The sequence below is a fragment of the Mobula hypostoma genome, chromosome 8 (genome assembly GCF_963921235.1).
Source record: "Mobula hypostoma chromosome 8, sMobHyp1.1, whole genome shotgun sequence".
In the NCBI taxonomy this organism is placed as follows: domain Eukaryota; kingdom Metazoa; phylum Chordata; class Chondrichthyes; order Myliobatiformes; family Myliobatidae; genus Mobula; species Mobula hypostoma.
Genome location: NC_086104.1, coordinates 80,316,475 through 80,339,442, shown reverse-complemented (window position 1 = coordinate 80,339,442; position 22,968 = coordinate 80,316,475). Strand labels below are relative to the sequence as shown.

Sequence of the window (22,968 nt, the reverse complement as noted above, 5' to 3'; positions counted from 1 at the left end):
CTCCCTGCCATATTTCAAGTTGAACTCAATCATATTGTGATCACTGTCATCTCCGTTTCATTACATAATACCCAATCCCGTACAGCTGATCCCCTAGTAGGCTCAACGACAAACTCCCCTAACTTCTAGACCTGTCCATTTGTGAACCAGAGGTGTATTTCATTGCAGTGGTGTCAGTGTATAATGCCCATTAACTGAGCCACCGATGGATTTACTCTGGTTAATGGTTCTTTTGTTGGAGCAAGAAAATGTTCTGGGTGATACTTCCACTTCTCAGCACTCAGCATTAACACCTTATGAGGGTAGCCATTGTTTTAATTGGAGGAGGGTAAATTTAACTTTTTTTATTATTCAACTCGTAATACTTTGGAAGAATATTTTACATTTGGCTACAATCCAAAAACGAAATTAAAATTGATTTTGAAATCTGTCTAGTTAAAACAAGCTTATTTTCCCCTTGCTAATTTTTCCTTAATAATTTTACAACAAAGTATCTATGCATCAAATTGAAGAAATTGGAACATTAACTTCACCACCAGCACTGCTTGACTCTTTCCACACTTTGCTGCAACACCGTAGATAAAAGATCAATTTTCTGTAGACTTGCCTCAAAAATCACATGTTTCCAGTAGGTCCAAGCCATTTCAGTTCTTCAGCTGAAATATAACTGAGAATTTGAAGAGCTCTGTCACTTCTACATTGTAAAGTTGTCCTTCCCAGATATTATGGGTCTGTAAAGTCAAATTAGATTGGAGAACATCTTTTATGAGGAAAAGGGATTTTCTCTTTGGAGTGAAGGAAGATGAAACATAGAAACACAGAAAAACTACAGCACAATACAGGCCCTTTGGCCCACAAAGCTGTGCCGAACATGTCCTTACCTGAGAAAATACCTAGGGTTACCCATAGCCCTCTATTTTTCTGAGCTCCATGTACCTGTCCAGGGGTCTCTTAAAAGGCCCTATCGTTTCTGCCTCCACTACTGTTGCCGGCAGTCCATTCCACGCACTCACCACTCTCTGAAAAAAAAACTTACCCGGATATCTCCTCTGTACCTACTTCCAAGCACCTTAAAACTGTGCCCTCTTGTGTTAGCCATTTCAGCCCTGGGGGAATAAAGCCTCTGACTATCCACACGATCAATGCCTCTCATCATCTTATACACCTCTATCAAGTCACCTCTCATCCTCCATCACTCCAAGGAAAAATGGCCGAGCTCACTGAACCTATTCGATTCTCATAAGGCATGCTCCCGAAGGGAAAAGGTGATCAAAAAGCTGAAAGACATAAGGGTATATAAGTCACCTGGACCAGATGAACTGTACCCTAGGGTTCTGCAAAAGGTAGCAGTAGAGATTGTGGAGGAATTAGTAATTATCTTTCAAAAATCATGGGACTCTGGCATGGTGTCAGAGGACTGGGCAATTGTAAGGCAGCAGAAGGGAAATTATAGACCAGGTAGCTTGACCCTAATGATTGGGAAGATATTGGAGTCAATTGTTAAGGACTACTTGGTGACACAGGACAAGATAGGACAAAGTCAGCATGGTTTCCTTAGGGGAAAATATTGCCTGATGAAACTGTTGGAATTCTTTAACGAGATTACAACTAGGATAGGATAGATAAAGGGGATACAGTGTATGTTGTATATTTGGACTTTCAGATGACCTTTCACAAGGTGCCATACATGAGGCTGCTTACCAAGTTAAGAGCCCAATGTATTACAGGAAAGTTGCTTAGAGAATTGACTGATTGGTAGGAAGTAACGAATGGGAATAAAAGGATCCTTTTCTGTTTGACTGCCAGTGAGTAGTGGTGTTCTGCAGGGGTTAGTGTTGAGACTGCTTCTTTTTAAGCTGTATGTCTATGATTTAGATGACGGAATAGATGGCTTTGTTGCCAAGTTTGCAGGTGATACGAAGACTGGAGGAGGGGCAGGTAGTGTTGAGGAAACAGGTAGGCTGCAAAAGGACGTACACAGATTAGGAGAATGGGCAAGACAGTGGCAAATGAAATACAATGTTGGAAAATGCATGGTCATGCACATTGGTAGAAGAAATAAATGTGCAGACTATTTTCTAAATGGGGAGAGAATTCAAAAATCTGAGATGCAAAGGGACTTGGGAGTCCTTGTTCAGAACATCCTAAAGGTTAACTTGCAGGTAGAGTCAATGGTGAGGAAGGCAAATGCAATGTTAGTATTCATTTCAAGAGGTCTTGCCCAACGCCGGCCCCCTAGGCCTGAGTTGACATAGTAGTAGTAGTCAAGGGGTCTGGAATATAAGAGCAGGGATCTGGTGCTGAGGCTTTATAAGGCACTGCTGAGGCCTCACGAGTATTATGAACAGATTTGGCTTCCTCATCTAAGAAAAGATGATTTTGGATAGGGTTCAGAAGAGGTTCACAAAGATGATTCCAAGAATGAAATGGTTATCATATGGGGAAAGTTTGATGGCTCTGGGCCTGTACTCACTGAATTTAGAAGGATGAGAGGAGATCTCATTGAAACCTTTTGAATTTTGAAAGGCATAGACGTGATAGATGTGGAAAGGATGTTTCCCATGATGAGGGAGTCTAGGACAAGAGGACACTACCTCAGGATAGAGCAACATCCATTTAAAACAGAGATGCGGAAAAAATTCTTTAGCCTGACAGTGGTGAATTTGCGGAATTTGTTAACGAAAGCAGTTGTAGAGACCAGGTTGTTGGGTGTATTTAAGGCAGAGATTGATAGGTTCTTGACTGGACACGGTATCAAAGGTTATGGTGAGAAGGCCAGGGAGCGGGGCTGAGGTGGGAAAAAAGATTAGCCATGATTGAATGGCAGTGTAGACTCGATGGGCCAAATGGCCTAATTCTGCTCTAATGTCTTATGGTTTTATTATTGTTCCCTGGAGGATGAGAAGCTTTAAGTACGCAGTGATGACTAATAAATCCAAGGAATTCCATAAAACGTCTTTATCTGGAGAAAACTTGGAAAGGAGAACTCACAGCTCAAATGCCTTATATAGACTTGCTGATGATACAACTATTGTTGGCAGAATTTCAGATGGTGATGAGAAAGAAGGTGTATAGGAGTAGCAACCTTGCACTCAACGTCAGTAGGACCAAGGAACTGATTGGGGACTTTGAGAAAGGGTAAGACAAGGGGAACACACACCAGTCCTCATAGAGGGGTCTGAGGGTGAGCAATTTCAAATTCCTGTGTATCAGTATTTCTGAGGATCTAACCTGGACCCAACATATTGATGCAGCTACAAAGAAGGCATGACAGCGGCAATATTTCATAAGGAGCTTGAGGTGGTTTGGTATGTCAACAAAGTCACTCACAAATTTCTACAGATTTTCTGTGGAGAGCATTCTAACTGGCTGCATCACTGTCTGATATGGAGGGGAGGTGTTAGGGTGGCTAATGCACAGGACTGAAATAAGCTGTAGAGTTGTAAATATAGTCGGCTCCATCGTAGGCACTAGCCTCCGTAGCATCCAGGACATCTTTCAGGAGCGATGCCTCAAAAAGGCGGCACCCCATCATTAAGGACCCCTATTACCCAGGTTATGCCTTGTCTCATTGCTACCATCGGGAAGGAGGTACAGAGGCCTGAAGAGGGGCAACTTGGTAAGTGTTTAGTTATGAGAGGCATGGATAGAGTGGACAGCCAGTAAATTTTCCCCGGAGTGGCAGTGGCCAATATCGGGACAATCTTTTAAGGTGAGTGTAGAGAAGTTTAGGCAAATGTCAGAGGCAGGTTTTTCTTGTGTTTACTAAGTTATGGGTACCTGGAAAGCATTTCCAGTGGTGGTGGTGGCAGAAGCTGATACAATAGCAACATTTAAAAGACCTCTAAGGATGGGAGGGAAAAATGGAGGGCTATGGTATGTGTAGGAGGGAAGTGTTAGACTGATCATGGAGGCTACTTATGTACAGTAGGTCAGCAGACCATTGTGGGCCAAAGGGCAATGCTCTGCTGTACTATTCTATGTTCAACTGTTATGCTTGTTCAATGATACCAATTATTCTTGTTACCATTGTTAAATGAAGCAAAACATCCAAAAGTGATCCACAACAGGGTTATCAAACAAAAAATTATGTTGAACCTCCTGGGAATTATTAAGGTACATGATCAAAATCTTGTTCAATGAGGAGAGGATTAAGAGGGAGAGGAATAGTGTAGTACATCAGTTCCTAGCTAACAAATGGACTCTTTAATAGAATCCAAGTTTCTCTTAAATGTTGAAATCTCTCCTCATTCTCCTATGCTCCAGGGAATAAAGTCCTTACCTCCTCAACCTTTCCCCATAACTCAGGTCCTCAAGTTCTGGCAACATACTTGTAAATTTTCTCTGCACTCTTTCAATCTTACTGATATCTTTCCCATAGGTAAGTGACCAGAAATGCATATAATGCTCAAAATTAGGTCTCACCAATGTCTTACACATATTCAACATCCCACCTCCTACATTCAACACTTTGACTTATGAAGGTCTATGTGCCAGAAGTTCTTTTAACAACCCTATCTACTTGCGACACCACTGTCAAGGAATTATGACTCTGCATTCCCAGATCTCTGTTCTACCACACTCAGCAGTGCTCTACTGCTCCACCTGTAAGTTCCACACCAGTTTCTCCTTCTAAAGTGCACAACTTACACTTGTCTGCATTCCAGCTGGTCCAGATCCTGCTGCAAATTTTTATAGCCTTTCTCACTGTCTACTGCACCCTCAGTCTTGGTGTCATCTGCAAATTTGCTGATCCAGTTTACTACATTATCATCCAGATTGTTGATGTTGATGACAAACAACAACAGACTCAGCACAGATTCCTGTGGAACAACACTAGTCACAGGCTTTCAGTCAGAGAGGCAACCATCTACCACCACTCTCTGGCTTCTCCCACAAAGCAAATGTCTAATCCAATTTACTGCCTCATCCTGAATGCCAAGCCACTGAACCATTTGATCAACCTCTGATTTGGGACCTTGTCAAAGGCCTTGGTAAAGTGCATGTAGACAATATCCACTGCCTTGCCTTCAACTTTTTGGTAACTTCCTCAAAGCTCTTAAGATTGGATAAATGTGACCTACCATGCACAAAGCCGTGTTGACTCTCCCTAATCAGTCCACATCTATTCAAATACTTATACAGTATATCTGATTCGTTAGACTACCATTCAATAACTTACCCACTACTGATGTCAGATCACCAGCCTATAACTTCCAGGCTTATTCTAAGAGCCTTTCTTAAACAACAGAACAACACCAGTTATCTTCCAATTCTCCGGCACCTCACCTATTTCTAAGGTTGTTTTAAATATCTCTGTCATGACCCCAGCAATTTGTACACTAGCCTCCCACAAGGTCCAAGGGAACACTTTGTCAGGCCCTGAATGTATCCACCCTTATTTCCCTCAAGGCACCATGACCTCTCTGTTGTTTTGCTTCACATCTATAGACTCTGTGTCCATCTCTCAAGTAAACAGTGATGCAAAAAATCTATTTAAGATCTGCCCCATTTCTTTCAGCTTCATGCATAGATAACAACTCTGATCTTCAAGAGGGCAAATTTTGTCCTTTGCAATACTATTGCTCTTAATATATCTGTAGAAGCTCTTTGGATTCTCCTTCACCTTGTCTGCTAGAGCATCCTCATGCCTTCTTTTAGTCCTCCTGATTTCCTTCTTCAATATTATAGAATCATAGAGAAGAACAGCATAGGTACAGGCCCTTCGCCCATCTAATCCATGCCGAAACAATTTAAAATGCCTACTCCCATCGACCTGCACCAGGACCATAGCCCTCCATACCCCAACTATCCATGTACCTATCCAAACTTCTCTTACACAATGAAATCGAGCTTGCATGCACCACTTGTGCTGGCAACTCATTCTACACACTCTCAAACTTCTGAGTGAAGAAATGTTCCCCTCATTTTCCCCTGAAACTTCTCACCTTTCACTGTTAACCCATGACCTCTGGTTATAGTTCCACCCAACCTCAGTGGCAATAGTCTGCTTGCACTTACCCTATCTATACCCTCATAATGTTGTATACCTCTATGAAATCTCCTCTCAATCTTCCATGTTCTAAAGAATATCAGTCAGTCAGTGGGTGCTGTGCCAAATCTGGGGTTGGCGGCTATGCACCTCCACCTTCTTCGATCTTGCGACAGCACCGAGTACAGCCTCTCCTCCAGTTTGTTCTCGCTGGCCGCCTTGGCACCGCCCGCCACCACCCCCGCCAAACTCGAGCCCGAGACCATGTCGGCCTCGCGGCCGCTTCTTCAAGCTCAGCCCTTCCTTAGGCGAAGGCCTTGGGCAGGTCCAGGCACATGCTGCAGCACCCAAGTTCATCATGTCTCTTCTAACTAAGTGCATAGCATACGATTTGTAGATACGTGGTGAGGCTTTAATCTCTTCCACAGAAGATGGCCGTTGGCTCACAAGGAGCTCATCCGCTCTTTGTCAGGTCTTTTTTTTCAGTCCTGCTGGGTGTCCTCACACCCTCCTCATCAGACTAAGTCCGGTGGGGGAGCCGGCCAAGTCGCCGACCACTCGACCACGGCCCCCGACCGAGCGCCAGGCGCCCGCCCCCCACCAAATCTCTCTGAGCGTCCAGCGTCTATAGAATATAGGCCTAAACTATTCAATCTTTCCTTGTAACTTAGGTCCTCCAGACTTGACAACATCCTTGTAAACTTTCCCTGTACTCCTTCAACCTTGCTTACATCTTTGCTGTAGGTAGGTGACCAAAGCTGCACACAATACTCCAAATTTGACCTCCCCAACATCTTACACAACTTCAACATAACATCCCATCTCCTATACTCAGAAGATTGATTTATGAAGGCCAATGTGCTAAAAGTTTTCTTTATGATCCTATATACTTGTGACACCACTTTTTAGAGAAAAAAATTATGGACTTGTATTCCCAGATACCTTTGCTCAACCACACTCCACAGTGTCCTACTGTTCACTGTGTAAGACCTACCCTGGATGGTCCTATGGAAGTGTAAAACCTCACACTTGTCTACATTAAGTTCCATCTGCCATTTTCAGCCTATTTTTCCAGCTGATGCAGATCCCTTTGAAAGCCATGATAGTCATCCTCACTGTCCACTGCACCCCCAGTCTTGGTGTCATCCGCAAATTTGCTGATCCAGTTAACCACATTATCGTTCAGATCGTTGATATAGATGACAAACAACAAAGGACCCAGCACTGATCCCTGCAGCCTACCACTTATTAGAGGCCTCCAGTCAGAGAGTCAACCATCTACTAGCACCCTGGTATCTTCCACAAAGCCAATGTTTAATCCAATTTACTAACTCATCCTTAATGCCGAGCGATTGAACCTTCTTGACCAGCCTTGTCAAATACCTTACCAAAGTCCACGTGGACAACATCCACTACCTTGCCTTCATCCACTTTCCTTGAAAAGCTCTGTAAGATTAGTTAGACATGACCTACTATACACAAAGCCATGGTGACTATCCCTAATTGGTCCAAGTTTTTCCAAATAGTTATATATCCGGTTCTTTAGAATACCTTCCAATACCTTTCCCAAAACTGATGTTTATGTTTAGAGCCTTAATTAAACAGTGGAACAACATTGGCTATCTTCCAATCCTCTGGTACCTCCCCTGTTGCTGAGGATGATTTAAATGTCTCTGCTAGGGCCCCAGCAATTTCTGCACTTGCCTCCTGTATGATCCAAGGGAACACCTTGTCATGCCCTGGGGATTTATCCACCCTGATTTGCTTCAGGGCAGCAAACTCCACCTCCTCTGTAATCTGTACAGGGTCCATGAAGTTGATGCTGCTTTGCTCATTTCTATAGACTTTGTGTCCGTCTCCAGAGTAAATACAGATGCAAAGAATTCATTTGAGATCTCCCTCATCTGTTTTGGCTCCAATCATAAATATCATTTCTGGTATTCCAGGGGACCAATTTTGTCCCTTGCAATCCTTTCACTCTTAACATACCTGTAGAATCCTTTAGGATTCTCCTTCACCTTGTCTGTTAGAGCAACCGCTCGCCTTCTTTTAACCTTTCTGATTTCTTTAGGTGTTCTCTTATATTTCTTATACTTAAGTACCCCATCTGTTCCTTCCTTTCTATAATTCTTTTGTATCTCCTTCAGCATCTTAACCAAGGCCTCAATATTTCTTGAAAACAAAGGTTTCTCAAAACTGTTATCCTTGCCTTTTATTTTGACAGGAACGTAAAAACTCTGTTCTCTCAAAATTTCACTTTTGAAGGCCTCCCATTTACTAAGCACAACATGTCCCAGTCCATATTTGCCAGATCCTTTCTGATACCATCAATATTGGCCTTTCTCCAGTTTAGAATCTCAACCCAAGAACTAGACCTATCCTTCTTCATAACTACAATAATTGAAATCATTATGATCACTAGATGTAAAGTGTTGCCCTGTGTAAACATTTGTCACTTGCCCTGTCTCATTCCCTAATAGGAGATCTAGCATCACACTCCCTTTAGTTGGGACCTTTATGCACTGATTAAGGAAGCTTTCCTGAATGCATTTGACAAACTTTATTCCATCCAGCCCTTTTACACTATGGGAGTCCCAATCAATACGTGGAAAGTTAAAATCACCTACTATAACAAACTTACTTTTTTTCTGCAACACTCTGAAATCTCTCTGCAAATTTGCTTCTCCAAATCCTGCTGACGATTGGATGGTCTATAATTTAATCCCATTAAAGTGGCCACCCCTTTCATATTCCACAGTTCCACCCATAAAGCTGCAGGAGACATGCTCTCCAGTCTGTCCTGTCTGAGCAGTAACATGACAATTTCCTTGACTAGTAATGCCACCGCTCCCCCATAATCCCTCCTGCTCTATCACAAGTAAAACAACAGAAACCCAGAACATTGAGCTGTCAGTTCTGCCCCTCCTGCAACCAAGCCTCATTAATGACTATAACTTCATAACTCCACATGTGGATGCATGCCCTGAGCTCATCTACCTTTCCTACAACATTCCTTGCATTGAAATATACGTACCTCAGAACATTAGTCCCTCCCTCCAAGCTCAACCTTCCATTTACCAACTTTGTATGTAGGCTTAACAACATCTTTCACCCATAACCACTCCACTATCTGCTTTGGCACTCTGGTTTCTATCCCCTCACAACTCTAGGTTAAACACCAGGTGCAGCATTAGCAACCCTTCCTGCAATGATATTAGACCTCCTCCAGTTTGGCTGTCCTGTCTGTAGAGGTCCCACCTGTCCTGCAAGAGACCCCAATGATCCAAGAATCTGAAGCCTTCCCTCCTGCATCATCTCCTTAACCACATGTTAAACTATATTATCTTCTGTCTTGGGTCTCACTAGCACTTGGCATGGGTAGCAAGCCTGTGTTCACAACCCTGGTGGTCCTGTCCTTTAACTTAGCTCCTAACTCTCCAAACTCACTTTGTAAGAACTCGTTACCCTTCCTACCAATGTCATTGGTAGCAACGTGGACCACGACCTCTGGCTGATCAGCCTCCCACTGAAGAATGCTATGGACTCAATCTGTGATGTCAGTGACCCTGGCACCAAGGAGGCAACATATCATCTGGGAATCTTCATTGTGGGTGGGTACAATTTTAAGTGAGTGGGGATCCAAAGCAATTGGAGAATAATGCTGAATTTATGGAGTAATATCAGGGAGGCTGCAAATCCAGTAGTTTCCTGAGTAGCTAATTAGGGCTTCTCATCAAAAAAAAAAATTCACCTGACAGTGAGGCATTTGGTAGGGTCAGGTATATTCCAGAAAATCACATGACTTATTTGCTGATCAATTGAATGGCAGGAGAACCCATTTCAGTGAAATGTTGTAACAATGAGTGAAGATCATTGGGAGAAGTTGATGCAGCTTTCCAAATTTGCAGGCAATGATTACTCACAAAAGGAAGCTCACCTTGAACCCAATGGTGTACCTGCAGAATTGCTTGAACTTTGGAATTCATGTAATTGGAGCTGAGCAGCTGGTTCACAAAATGTAATTGGAAATGCCAGACATACCTTAATTAATATCATTGAAGTAGTTTTCATTCTCTCAAAATCTGTTGGAAAATGTCACATACATACTCTAGTAAACTAGGGAAAATAGTGACATGTATAATGTTCAAGATTTTTATTAAAGCATGTCATTAACTTGAACAGTGTATTATGATGTATGATACAATTTGCTTCTATACATTTTATTTCCATAGAATTTTTGCAAAGGTGAAATAAGTAAGCAGCTGAAATAATGTGGGTGGATATTTCAGTCATCCAGTGTCTGTTCTTTCTGGGCCATCTGTAGATTACAGGTTTTCATCTGCTCATGTGTTACAGCTCCAAAATTGCTCTCTCTGACTTTGCTAGATGAGATTATGAATAGAGCCAAATTAAGGATAGCTCAATGCAATGGGTGGACTCTGGTTATTTTAGCCAGATAGGAGATGACCATAGATGTCAGGTTTGATTTGGAATGGGTGCATGTTTTATAAGGCATTAGTCAGAGTGGATGCACTGAGGGCACTGCCTCAGAGCAGAAGGGCATCCTTTTAGAACAGAGATGATGATTTTTTTTTATTAGCCAGAGGATGGCGCATTTTTTTTTAATTCTCTGCCACAGATGGATGTGGAGGCCAAGTCATTGGGTATAATTAAAGCAGAGGTTGATAGGTTTTTGGTTAGTAAGAGTGTCAGAAGTTACAGGGAGAAGACAGAGGGTAATAAATCAGCCATGATGGAATGGCAGAGCAAATGGGCCAAATGACTTAATTCTGCTCAGATGTGTAATGGGTTTATGGTCCGATAAATCATCTGGGCGTAAATGGGATAACTGTAGGTGAGTATGATGGGCAGCACAGACAAAGATGTGCTTCTGTTTTGTATGACTCTCATGGCTTGTTTTTCTGTTCCTGATGAATGTTTGGTCATGTGACATACAATCACACAGCATGAAAACGGGCCTTTTGGCCCATAGAGTCTAGGCTGATGCTATATTACATAATCGCCAATCACTCGTCTGGTTTAAATGGTCAGGTTGTTTATGGAAAAAACAGCCATAAACTTAGGTTCAGATTGGCCATCATTTGGTTGGACTTGAAGCAGGTTTTTCTCTTGTATCCACACAGAGCTTTGGCAGTGAGCCCTAGCCAATGAGCAAACTGCTGAACCATTTTTCGAGTAAGACCAATTTAGCTAGTAGAAATGATAAGAGGGATCACAAGCTGGGTAGTGTGTGTATGTACAGCTGCGACCAAGGACTGTACTTTTCCGTCTGGTCTAGCAGAGCAGGTGACCCAGAATTTTGGGCTTGAGATTGTTAGCTGAACCTGTGATGAATATTCACTTTCCAGGGCCCAAGAGGCTCATTGCTAACCTTAGTTTTCTGGCATAACAGCATGGCCTTTCCAAAGTTTGAGTGTTTGACAAAGTTAAACTTCTAATCAATATTCCTCACTCAGCTAAATAAGTAAACAGTGAGGTCTTGTAGGCCCATATTTAATCAATGTAAAACAGGGTTATGTTAACACACCTGCATCAAACCAGACGATGCTGGCTCAGTTATTTCCACCACTGTGACCGAGTTCAGTGAAGTCTGCAGACCAGACTATTTTTTGTCACTTAGCACATCAAACATGGTCATGACTGATCAATTAATAGTTGGGATATTTGTGTACTCCATGAGTCAGTTGTTACAGCATTAATTTTTGGTACCTTGAATCTCTGTCTTCAGAACCTTTTAGACCATCTGTGTGAATTACTTTGTCCGAGTAAAGGATCTGAAAAAAACATAACATGCAGATAGTAACAAAGCAATACAAATGTTAGAAAGCATTGGGGGTTGTTAAGATTGACAAAGAGAATGACAGAGAGACAGTGACAGAAAAAAAAGAATGAAAATTAACTCTTCAATCTTTAGTTTCTGTGACAGATGACTTGTTCATCTGCAACACCTTGATAGGTTCTTTTAGTTCGTAAGAGCGGTACCTATGTTTAGAAATCCTTTGTAGTTTATAAATCTTTTAGAATTTGGCAATCTTTTCTAAATCAAAATTCCTCTGAATTTTAAATGTATGTTAGGAACTCTTTGTCTAAATGTACATGTGTATCATTGAAAACCAAATAAGCTGTTTAAACTACTATGTTAACTGGATATGGGTATCTGTAGCTAGACAGGGCAATAAGCTAGTCCTTGAAGAGAAGGCTGACACAGTATCATCTCCCTATAGCGCGGGTACTCATAGATATACTGTATATATCAGATTGGGTTTAAAATCTCTTTATGAGTTTCGGGCTTTTTGGATAGTGAAGCAAATACCATCACAAACCCAGAACACACTTATTGCCACACCATACCTCATATGGTTCAAATAAAGATGTTTCTTTCTTATTACTTTAGTGGAGAACTTTGTCCCGTTTGGAAAGATAAAGTGCACATCTCTCTTAACTGTCTCCAGTTTAACAAGAATTATTTGAAAGAGAAATTGTTAGAATGAAGGAGAGTGTGGGAGAGAAAGTCTTTTGATTGCCTTGTCAAAAATAAAATCATGATTACATAAGTCCACTTTGACTGCCAAGTGCATAGAAGCTGTTGCTATTTCAGTAGCATTATTAACCAGTTCATTCAATTTGCATTGGTTCTGAATCATATGATTGATCTGAACACTTCATGTTGTCTGGGCGTAACACGGGAGAATTAACAACCCCACACTATTTATCATAATATTGATAGAGTCACAGACCTGATTTCCTTTTTGATATGTAGTGTGAGATTTCAGACTTTATCTATATAGACTGACCTACCAGACCTTGATAAGTGACTCCTTGTTATTTTGAAATACTTCTTGGAAATCAGGACATACCAAGATGCAATGTGCAGACGACTGGTGACTTGCCCGAGGTTCAGGTACATCAGGATTTTGCACATGCCCTGCATGTCATAGTCATAAAGGATGGAAACAGGCCCTTCAGCTCAATACATCCATGCTGACCAAGGCACCCACTTGCCTGAGTTTGACTCGTATCCCTTTGAGATGAGCAAAGTAGTAAAGTCATATCAGCCTGCTGCTTTTGACATTAAAGCATACCTCATCTGATGGTTTAGGGAGACTTAGATTCTGCCACTGTGCTTCTGATGGCGATACTTGGAGAGAGTTGCTGCTTCTGGTTGAGTTCGGGTGGTGAAGGAATCCAGAGAGCACTGCAGATGAGGAAAGGAAGTCACAAAGAGCTGAGATGGCCAAGGAGACCAATGTCCATAATGGTATCCTGTCCTCTGAAATTAGAAGTCCTTGCGCAAAAAGAAAGAAAATTACATTAGTTGAAGTTTCTCCAGTGAGACCAGTAATTGATGGGCATAAGACTGTCACTTAGATGTAAAAATATCCCTATGATCAAATGTGATGAGATTTATGACAGCTGGACACATATAATAACAAGTGTGAAATGAAAATTATCATGAATTGGAAGCTCCAGAAGAGAGCATTTTAGAAGATGGTTCATCACTTTACAACAATCATAACAAGAATTTGTTTTAATCCGGTGAAGTATCCCAAAGTGCTTCACAAGAATATTGCTGACACTGAGCCACACAAGAAAGGAGACGGATTATCAAGTGTTGGGTTAAGCTGGGTAGTTTAAAAGGGAGTGTCTTGCAAGAGAAAATAATGGTAAAAGGGAACCTGGGGAAGGAATTCCAGAGCTCGATTGTAGCAACTGAAGTCATGGATACTCATGAGCCATCGTTGGAGTCTGGTGGTATTGTGCAGGTTGTAGAGCTGGAGGCAATACCTGATCAGTAGCAGCAGGGCAATGGGAGTTGTAAATGAGGGCCAAAGATCAACGTGTGCTTAAATGGGGGCCACTCAGGTCATTGAGTGCAGATAATCGGGGAGCAGAGGATGACCGCTAGGTTCTGTGTGTGTCAAGGGATGAGAGAGTGAATGAATGTGAAAAAGAAACAAAAACAGTTTATCTGCAAATGGTTGGAGAAGACCACTGATTCTGACCAGAATCTTGATAATCTTACTACTCATCAAGAGCAGCATAAAACACTCACCCATTGTTCCTGTCTACAGATTGGCTTTGTGTATGTGACCTATAGCTGTCAAGCAAATGTGAAAGAGGGATATACTAGATCAAGGAATATGTAGAAAAAGCTTGCACCTAGACACCAATCACTTGCGCGTTTATAAACATACTGGTTTCTGAAACTTGCTGATTCCTGGTATGAAGTTAGCAAAGAAGACAAAGATATTGATGCAGCTATAAAGAAGGCAAATAAGCAGCTATATTTCATTAGGAGTTTGAAGAGATTTGGTTTATCAACCAAAACACTTGAAAACGTCTACAAATATACTGAGAAGAACATTCTGACTTGCTGCATCACTGTCTGGTATGGGGGTGCTACTGCAGAATATCGGAACAAGTTGCAGAAACTTGTAAAGTTAGTCAGCTCTATCATGGGTACTAGCCTTCACAGTATCCAAATCATCTTCAAGGAGTGGTGCCTTTGTAAGGCAGAGTCCATTATTAAGGACCCCACCGGGTAGGACATGCCCTCTTTTCACTGCTGCCATCAGGAAGGAGGTACAGAAGCCTGAAGGCACAATCTTTGCGATTCAGGAACTGCTTCTTCCCCCCTGCCATCCAATTTCTAAATGGACATTGAACCCATGAACACTACCTCCCTACTTTTTTTTATTTCTGTTACTTGGTACTACTTATTTTAACTTATCTATTTAATAGCCATATATATATATACCTAATGTAAATCAGTTTTTTCCTCTATATTTAGTTATCATGTATTTCATTGTACTGCTGCCGTAGAGTTAACAAATCTCAAGACATATGCCCGTTATATTAAACATGATTCTGATAATCCTTCATGTTTTTTCTTGCATGGCTTGGTTTAACTCTTGGTAAAACTTGCTGAGTTCCTCCAGCATTATTTGTGTGTTACCTTGTTCTTTCACTTCCACCCCTTTCCTGCATACATGTAAACATTGCAAATGTACTTAATTTGCTTCAAGAAGCTAAAAAAGATTTCTCAATCTTTTTTGAAAAGATTGAGAAATTTCTCTCTGAACAATAGAAAATCTCTCAAGTGGGCTATGTTGATCTGGTTATTTAATCTTCAATAACCAGCTGACCTTTCTGGGATAGATATATTTACCTTTAGCAAACATTTGACCAGTTTCCTCTAATATTTAATCAATATTTTGGGGGGGGGCATTCGTCATGGGTAGGGAGGAATGAGCGATCTGCTTTTATTCTGTGCCTTAATGAATTTGTTTTCTGACCTTCACTAACTTATTCTGGTCCAAATGGCCAGTCCACTGAAACGTTTCATCATTTGAAAGATGATTGAAAGTCTAAACTTTTTCCAATATCTCCACAGTTTATTGGCATAGCTTTAACATCTGAAAGCCATTCAATGAAGTATAGGAACTACTGTATAATTGAATAGTTTCCAGACCCAATGTGTCTGTCTTAACATGTAGGATCCAAAACTGGGCAAAGTTATTGTCACAGTTAATGGGTCACATGGTTTGGATGTAAAGTTGCAACAAGTTCTTGTAGTCAGAGGTTGACGTGGTGGGATTCAAAGTTAACCTATAACACAGTAGATTGACAAAGGATATTGTATAGCCCAGCAGAATTTTTTCTTATCTGCACAACCAATGTGGAGCAATACTTTTCCATCTCTCCATTATTTCTCTTTATTGGGTTGGGGGGTACGGACCTTTATACCACATTCTTACTTTTATTGCTTTTGGAAACTTCAGCCTCGGTTAACGCACAGTTTTAAGGGCATGCTGCTCCTGCTGTCGTATGTTGTTATTCCGAATGCATTGGTGTTTGCATTATAATAGTCATTATTTAAACTGAACTTGTATTTTGAAAATGACATGGAAAAATCTCCTAACATTTGGCAGGGCATGAGAGCTGCCTATTATTTAAAAGAAAACATTAGTAAGAGCCTGTAATTGATAAGCCTTATATGTACTGTGAATAAAGCTCTGGAATGTCCTACTTAAAGGGCTGATGGAATCCGATATGAAAGGAATTTGAAAATGTCATTGAAAATGGGCAGGTTGGGGAGAGTTGGGTGTCAGGGAGAAATTTTAGTATTTAGAAATAGTCCTTTTGGCTCTAACTTAGTTCATTGAGAGTTGATGTCCTGTTTCAGAGACTTGAGCACAAAAATCATGGATGGTTTTCTGATGTACCAGTGACACAATGCTGCTTTTCCTAAATAGTCCCACTGAAAGAGACTTCAAACTGTTCTCTTGAGTAGACATAACTAATCCTATGACAACCAGGGAAAAAAATTCCCTTGTTGAAAATCAAAGTGTAGATGCTGGAAATCTGAAATAGAGTACCTTTCAGCTCACCATTTCCATGCCAACGTCATGTCCATCGAGAAAATCTGATTTGCCACATTAAGGGGTGTCTCCTTCTATACAAGAATATATTTAAATGACTCTTAAAATACAATGATATGTCATTTTTTAAAAAAAGCTAAATGTACCAAGCAGATCAGCCGGAAACTTTAGAAAGCAATTCAGTTAAACAATTTGGGCTGGAGTCCTTTCATCAGAATTGAGAAAGTAGGGAAGCATGTTAGAGTAGTAGAGGGAGGGATGTGATGATGATATTGTGTTCACTGTTCTCAAAATCATAAACTCAAAAAGAGATTTTAAACCCTATCATATATATTATTCATATTCCTTCCCTTTCTAGTCCCAGTGGCAAGAACTAGTTGAGTGGTGGGTTCTCCCTCCCTACCAAGGAGGAGCTACTTCCAGTTAACAAAGTAGTTTATTTCATTTTTAATGATATGCATTTAAATTTAGACAAATGGCTCTTAACATACATTTAAAACTCCATGGATTTCTGATTTATAAAAGATTTCCAAATTCCAAAAGATTTATAAACTACAAAGGATTTCCAAACACAGGTACAATTCTTATGAAGTAAAAGAACATACTAATGAGTTAGACCATAAGATATAGGAGCAGAAGTAGGCCATTTGGCCCATCAGGTCTGCTCCACCATTCAATCATGGGCTGATCTAATTTTTCCAGTCATCCCCACGCCTCTGCCTTCTCCCCGTACCCTTTGATGCCCTGGCTAATCAAGAACCTCTCTATCCCTGCTTTAAATGCATCCAATGACTTGGCCTCCACAACTCCTCGAGGCAACAACTTCCACAGATTTACCACCCTCTGACTAAAGTAATTTCTCCACATTTCTGTTCTAAATGGATGTCCTTCAATCCTGAAGTCGTGCCCTCTTGTCCTAGACTCCCCTACCATGGGAAATAACTGCCATATCTAATCTGTTCAGGCCTTTTAACATTTGGAATGTTTCTATGAGATCCCCCCCTCATTCTCCTGAACTCCAGAGAATACAGCCCAAGAGCTGCCAGACGTTCCTCATACGGTAACATTTTCATTCCTGGAATCATTCTTGTGAATCTTCTCTGAACCCTCTCCAATGTCAGTATATCCTTTCTAAAATAAGGAGCCCAAAACTCCAAGTGCGGTCTCACGAGTGCCTTATAGAACCTCAACATCACATCCCTGCTCTTATATTCTATACCTCCAGAAATGAATGCCAACATTGCATTCGCCTTCTTCACAACCAACTCAACCTGGAGGTTAACCTTTAGGGTATCTTGCACAAGGACTCCCAAGTCCCTTTTGATCTCTGAATTTTGAATTCTCTCCCCATATAGATAATAGTCTGCCCATTTATTTCTTCCACCAAAGTGTATGACCATACACTTTCCAACATTGTATCTCATTTGCCACATCTTTACTCATTCCCCTAGACTATCGAAGTCTTTCTGCAGACTTTCTCTTTCTTCAACACAACCCGCTCCTCCACCTATCATCAGCAAATTTAGCCACAAATCCATTAATATCGTAGTCCAAATATTGACATACATCGTAAAAAGCTGCGGTCCCAACACTGAACCCTGTGGAACTCCACTGGTAACCGCCAGCCAGTGAGAATAGGATCCCTTTATTCCTCCTCTGTTTTCTGCTGACCAGCCAATGCTCCACCCATGCTAGTAACTTCCCTGTAATTCCATGGGCTCTTATCTTGCTAGGCAGCTTCATATGCGGCACCTTGTCAAAGGCCTTCTGAAAATCCAAGTACACCACGCCTACTGCATATCCTTTGTCTACCCTGCTTGTAATTTCCTCAAAGAATTGCAGTAGGTTAGTCAGGCAGGATTTTCCTTTCAGGAAACCATGCTGGCTTTGGCCTACTTGTCATTTGCCTCTAGATACCCTGTAATCTCATCCCTAACAATCGATTCCAACAACCTCCCAACCACTGATGTCAGGCTAACAGGTCTATAGTTTCCTTTCTGCTGCCTCCCACCCTTCTTAAATAGCGGAGTAACATTTGCAATTTTCCAGTCATCCGGTACAATGCTCAAATCAGATGAATGAGTCATCCACCACAGAAAGTGAAGGTTGCAGAATTCATTCTGATTCTTCTTTCTGTCACCCATCTTTGTCATTCCTAACAATTCCCGATGGTTTCAAATATTTATATTGTTTTGCTACCAGTTAACACTATCTGCATGTGGTGTGTTTCAATATAGTGGAAACCAGTTCTCGAACACCAAATGTAATACACCAAACTGGAAGAAGTACAAGTGAATTGCTACATTACCTGGAAGGATGATTTGAATCTACGGATAGGGTACATGTGTTGCCCTGCTTTTACATGTTCCTCTTGTTTTCTTTCTTTAATTTCCCTCCTTACTTTGCCAACCAGATTCTTTACTGACAATGGAACAACCTTAATATTGCAATCTCAGAAAAGATTGTTTTATCCAATCCGTTCCTCCTCTAATTTGAAATTATCATTTTTTCTCTCTTGGTTCTAATGAATGGGTTTCAATTTGAATTTTTTTTTTCCCCAGATACTGCCTGACCCAAGAGATTCCAGCATTTTCTGTTTTTTATTTAAGGTATCTCTGGTGACAATGCCAATAAATATTCCTTGGTGAACTTTGTTTCGGTTTGGCACGGACTAGAAGGGCTGAGATGGCCTGTTTCCGTGCTGTAATTGTTATATGGTTATTACAGTGGTAGGTGCATGAATAGGCTACATTTTAATGGCTATGAAATATTTTATGATATCCAAAAGTTTTGAGAGTTTCCACAGAAATTTTAAATGTTTTTCTTTTCAAACTGAACATATCCTTCACAGAAAAATCTTTTTGTATTGCTCAAGTGTGAGATTTTCACTTGCAGAGGCAACGATTAACGAGGAATATTATTAATATCTCTTTCAAATAAAGGTTATTGATTACAATCAAACTTCTGAAGATCATTCCAAAGTGAACATGAGCATTAATAGCAGAGCTGCCTTGTGTTTTATGCTCTCATGCTTCTGACTGTCACCAGCGGTTGTACAGTTGGCTCTGTATTCCTTTAAATTGAACAGACGCACATGTTTAGAGTCCTAATGTGTACTTAGTTAACAGAATTGGCTCTGACGGATAAATATTATCCAGACACAGTATTACGGTAAATTCTGTAAATTAAAAGCAAAATTTTCAATTACAAGTCAATGCATGGGGAAATCTAATTGCCTTATCAATAAACATAATCATTGACAAACTTTGTTTAATCACTGGTTTAGGGTGTTATATTTTGGATACAGAACAAAAATGGTGGATGAAGAATTTATTATAAAATTATTTTGTGAATTATGTTGAAGTGATTGTGTATTGCCACCTTATGGGCATACTTGGTAAGAAATTAGAACAAATGATGATTGACTCAGCAAATAAAGTGACAAAAAATGTGCAAAAATATATTGCACTAGGGGAAAAGTGACTGAGAAATGTTATGACCAGAAATGAGATTTTGAATGCTGGAAGCAGATTGTCACAGCTGTAAATGAATTTTAAGTTTTTAGATGTTTCTGATATTTAGAAGTATTTGAAAACTAATAAAATTGAAGTAAAAATTTAAAAAATGAAAAATATTGCAGTAAATTTCTTTTTAAAAGTAACCAGCTAAATCTGAGCCTGAGAAACCCCAATCTGATTTGTGATCCTGTTATTGGTCAGCTCTGGCATGAGATCCAAGAGATGATTACACCATTGTCACCATATACAGTCCATGGACCTGAAGAACTTGACTCCCTGAATCTCTCAGTGGTTTCTGAAATTCCTTGTTTCACAGCACATGCACAAAAGTCCAGGACTTTCTCTTTTCTGTTTTTCACCTGGAACCTACCAGCCTTCTCCTTCCCACCCTCCCCCCACCTTCTTTATAGGGACTTTGCCTCTTCCCTCTTCAGTCCTGATGAAGGGTTCCGGCCCGAAACGTTGACTGATCATTTCCAGGGATGCTGCCCGACCTGCTGAGTTCCTCCAGCGTGTTGTGAGTGTTGCCAGGACTTTCTCTCTTTTGAATTCTAATGATTTGATTCCATAAGCTATACATATCTGCCTATGTTCAATTAATTTAAATATTAACTCTGTTTAAGCTAATTTAAAAATCCTATTTTGAGGCATTTTGTTTTAAAACAACATTTTGGTCTATGTGAATCTTGCCCACTGAGTCTACTCTATAATGCCCAGTCTTTCACGAGCACCCACTAGAACCTAACAATTTAACAGTGTCTCTCAGTTGTATCTTTGTGTGGTGATCGATTGATTAATGAAGTATCTGTAAATTTATTGTTAGAAACATGCAATTAAAATTGTGGTGTTGATTTACATATATAGTTGCACAACTGAATCTATATTGGAGACCGTCTGTACTGCACTACCAACACTGGGACTGATGTTTTTAGACTGTATGTTGCAGTAGTGTTCTGAATGTCATCATTAAAGAATCTATCATTAGAGGCACTAATTATTCCTCGACAAATTATTATAATATAGTTGATCTTTCATAGTAAATATTAAGTCCACCAATCTAGAACAATTGATGAAAATTGCAACATGTCGGTACAATATTAACAAACTTGAGGGTAATGAGAGAAAGCACCTGTACCCTACCTTTTGAGATAACCTGTGAGCAATGTTAAGTGGGGACACACAAATCTAGTACAGTCATCTGGCCTTTTGCAATATGCCCATCTTGTTCTGTTAGAACAGCAAATATGATCTTAGATGCCAAAGGAAAAGATTCAAGACTGAATCATTCAGAAACTGAAAAAAACATCACTGTTGAACAGGGGCTTGCATCATAGCAGCCTGATTATGTGATGAGCTATTGGTGTTCAAGGAGAGGACTGGTTTCATAAAAACAAACTGTTGAGGTGATGTGGGGATTGGTTGCTACTGTATGAAGATTGAGATGTTGGTTGTCCGGATTCTGGAAGGATAATAGTGAAGGCTATATCATGCAGAGCATTGACACAAGAGGTCCTGCAGATGCTGGAAAACTAGAGCAATACACACAAAGTGTTGGTGGAGCTCAGGCAGCATCTGAGGTTGGGAATAAACAGTCAAGGTTTTGGGCTGCGATCCTTCTGGACTGCAGATCATGTAGTGTAAGAGCTAACTGAGATCACAATTTGTGGTGCTGTTGACCACAGGCAATGGAGACAATGTAAAAGGTAACTTGGAAATTATGACCAATTTAAGCTCTTGTGCATACAGATCCTGAAATGCATCAGGTTTCCTATCGATCTGCTAGTGTTAACTCAATGAGTGATCATCAAAATCCCCAGGGTGGCAGTGTAAGTAACTTGAAGAGAAATGGTATAAGCATCCTCCCATTTCAAGTTCGTCCATTCTCCCAGTTGACTCCAAGATGAGCTAATGCAGGGACTGCTGCACTATTTCAGGACCATAAAGGGCCCAGTAAGTGTTCCCTGCTCCAAAATTTATATCCGCCTCTTGATGAGAATTGCCAGCTGGTGGCGTAGTGGCATCAGCGCCAGACTTCGGAGCGAAGGCTTCCGAGTTTGAATCCAGCTGGCTCCCTTGCACGCTTTCCATCCGTGCTGGGTTGAGCGTCGAGCTAGCAACTCGGCCTCTAAAAATAAGAAAGCCTGCTTAAAAAAGTGCTGTTATGGCGGTGTCCCGATGACTCCACTCGGAGTTAAGGGCTTTCTTCTTTCTTCTAGATGAGAATTACTTTTAGTATCAAACCATGGAATATCTCCCTGTTCGTAGTGTAAATTGACACAGATGAGAGAATTTTCAACTTTACTAATCAGACAGTACACTAATGAATCAGATGGGCAACCTATTGTTGAATGTAGTTGTTAACCTGGAGAGACTCTGTAATTGGCAGTTTATTTCAAGCTGCCATTTTATTTCCCAAGTACAGAAGATGAAAATAATTTCCACAACAATACAATACATACGGGAACACTTCTGCCACCATGATTTTTCATTGTGCTCCTTATTAATGTAGTGGAAGGGAATCTGATGTCTGTTTAGATGGCAGTGCTTGGTTGCAGCAGTCTTTAAAGGTCCAACAAATAGTGAAAATGTGTTTTTCTTGTGATTGCAAGACCCTGTTGGACATTGGTAACGTAAAATAATGCAAATCTGTTTTATTGGTGAAACCAATGGTGGGGTAGCTGCATGGCCTCGGTTGTTACACAGACCAGGCTTTCCTGTCACAGCATCACCTACTACAAGGACAAGGTTCCAGTAGTGTGTGAGAGAAGAGAGGTGTTGCTGGCATCCTAGAATCCGTGATGACTTAGCTTCTGTGAGGCTGGCTGTCCCATGGGTGCTGCTCTCCAGCGTTTGCTCTGTGGAAGACAAACTGGATTGCCTTTGTCTGTGGCTGACTTAATTCATCCATTTCTGTGCTAAGTTGTTCTAAAATATACTTCTTACCTCTATTACTCCCCTTGGAGGTCCATTGCTCACCCTCAGCATTTGGTATTTGCCAGTTGTAAAGTTAATTTTAGACGTTTCAGCCCTTGTCCTTAATTTTAAGTGTATGTTA

General features: G+C 40.7%; 1 long non-coding RNA gene across 3 annotated transcripts in view; it reads right to left on the bottom strand.

Moving 5' to 3' along the window:
• Positions 1-395: 395 nt before the first annotated feature.
• LOC134350668 (uncharacterized) overlaps positions 396-22,968 on the bottom strand; it is a 39,644-nt gene continuing 17,071 nt past the window's right edge. Inside the window, exons 3-6 of one of the 3 annotated variants that reach the window (XR_010018956.1) lie at positions 13,096-13,298; positions 11,723-11,787; positions 10,034-10,074; positions 396-731 (exon numbers count right to left, since the gene is read on the bottom strand). This is a non-coding gene — a long non-coding RNA (uncharacterized LOC134350668). The remainder of the gene's footprint in view (positions 732-10,033; positions 10,075-11,722; positions 11,788-13,095; positions 13,299-22,968) is intronic. The other 2 variants (XR_010018957.1, XR_010018958.1) reach the window with 2 other exon arrangements.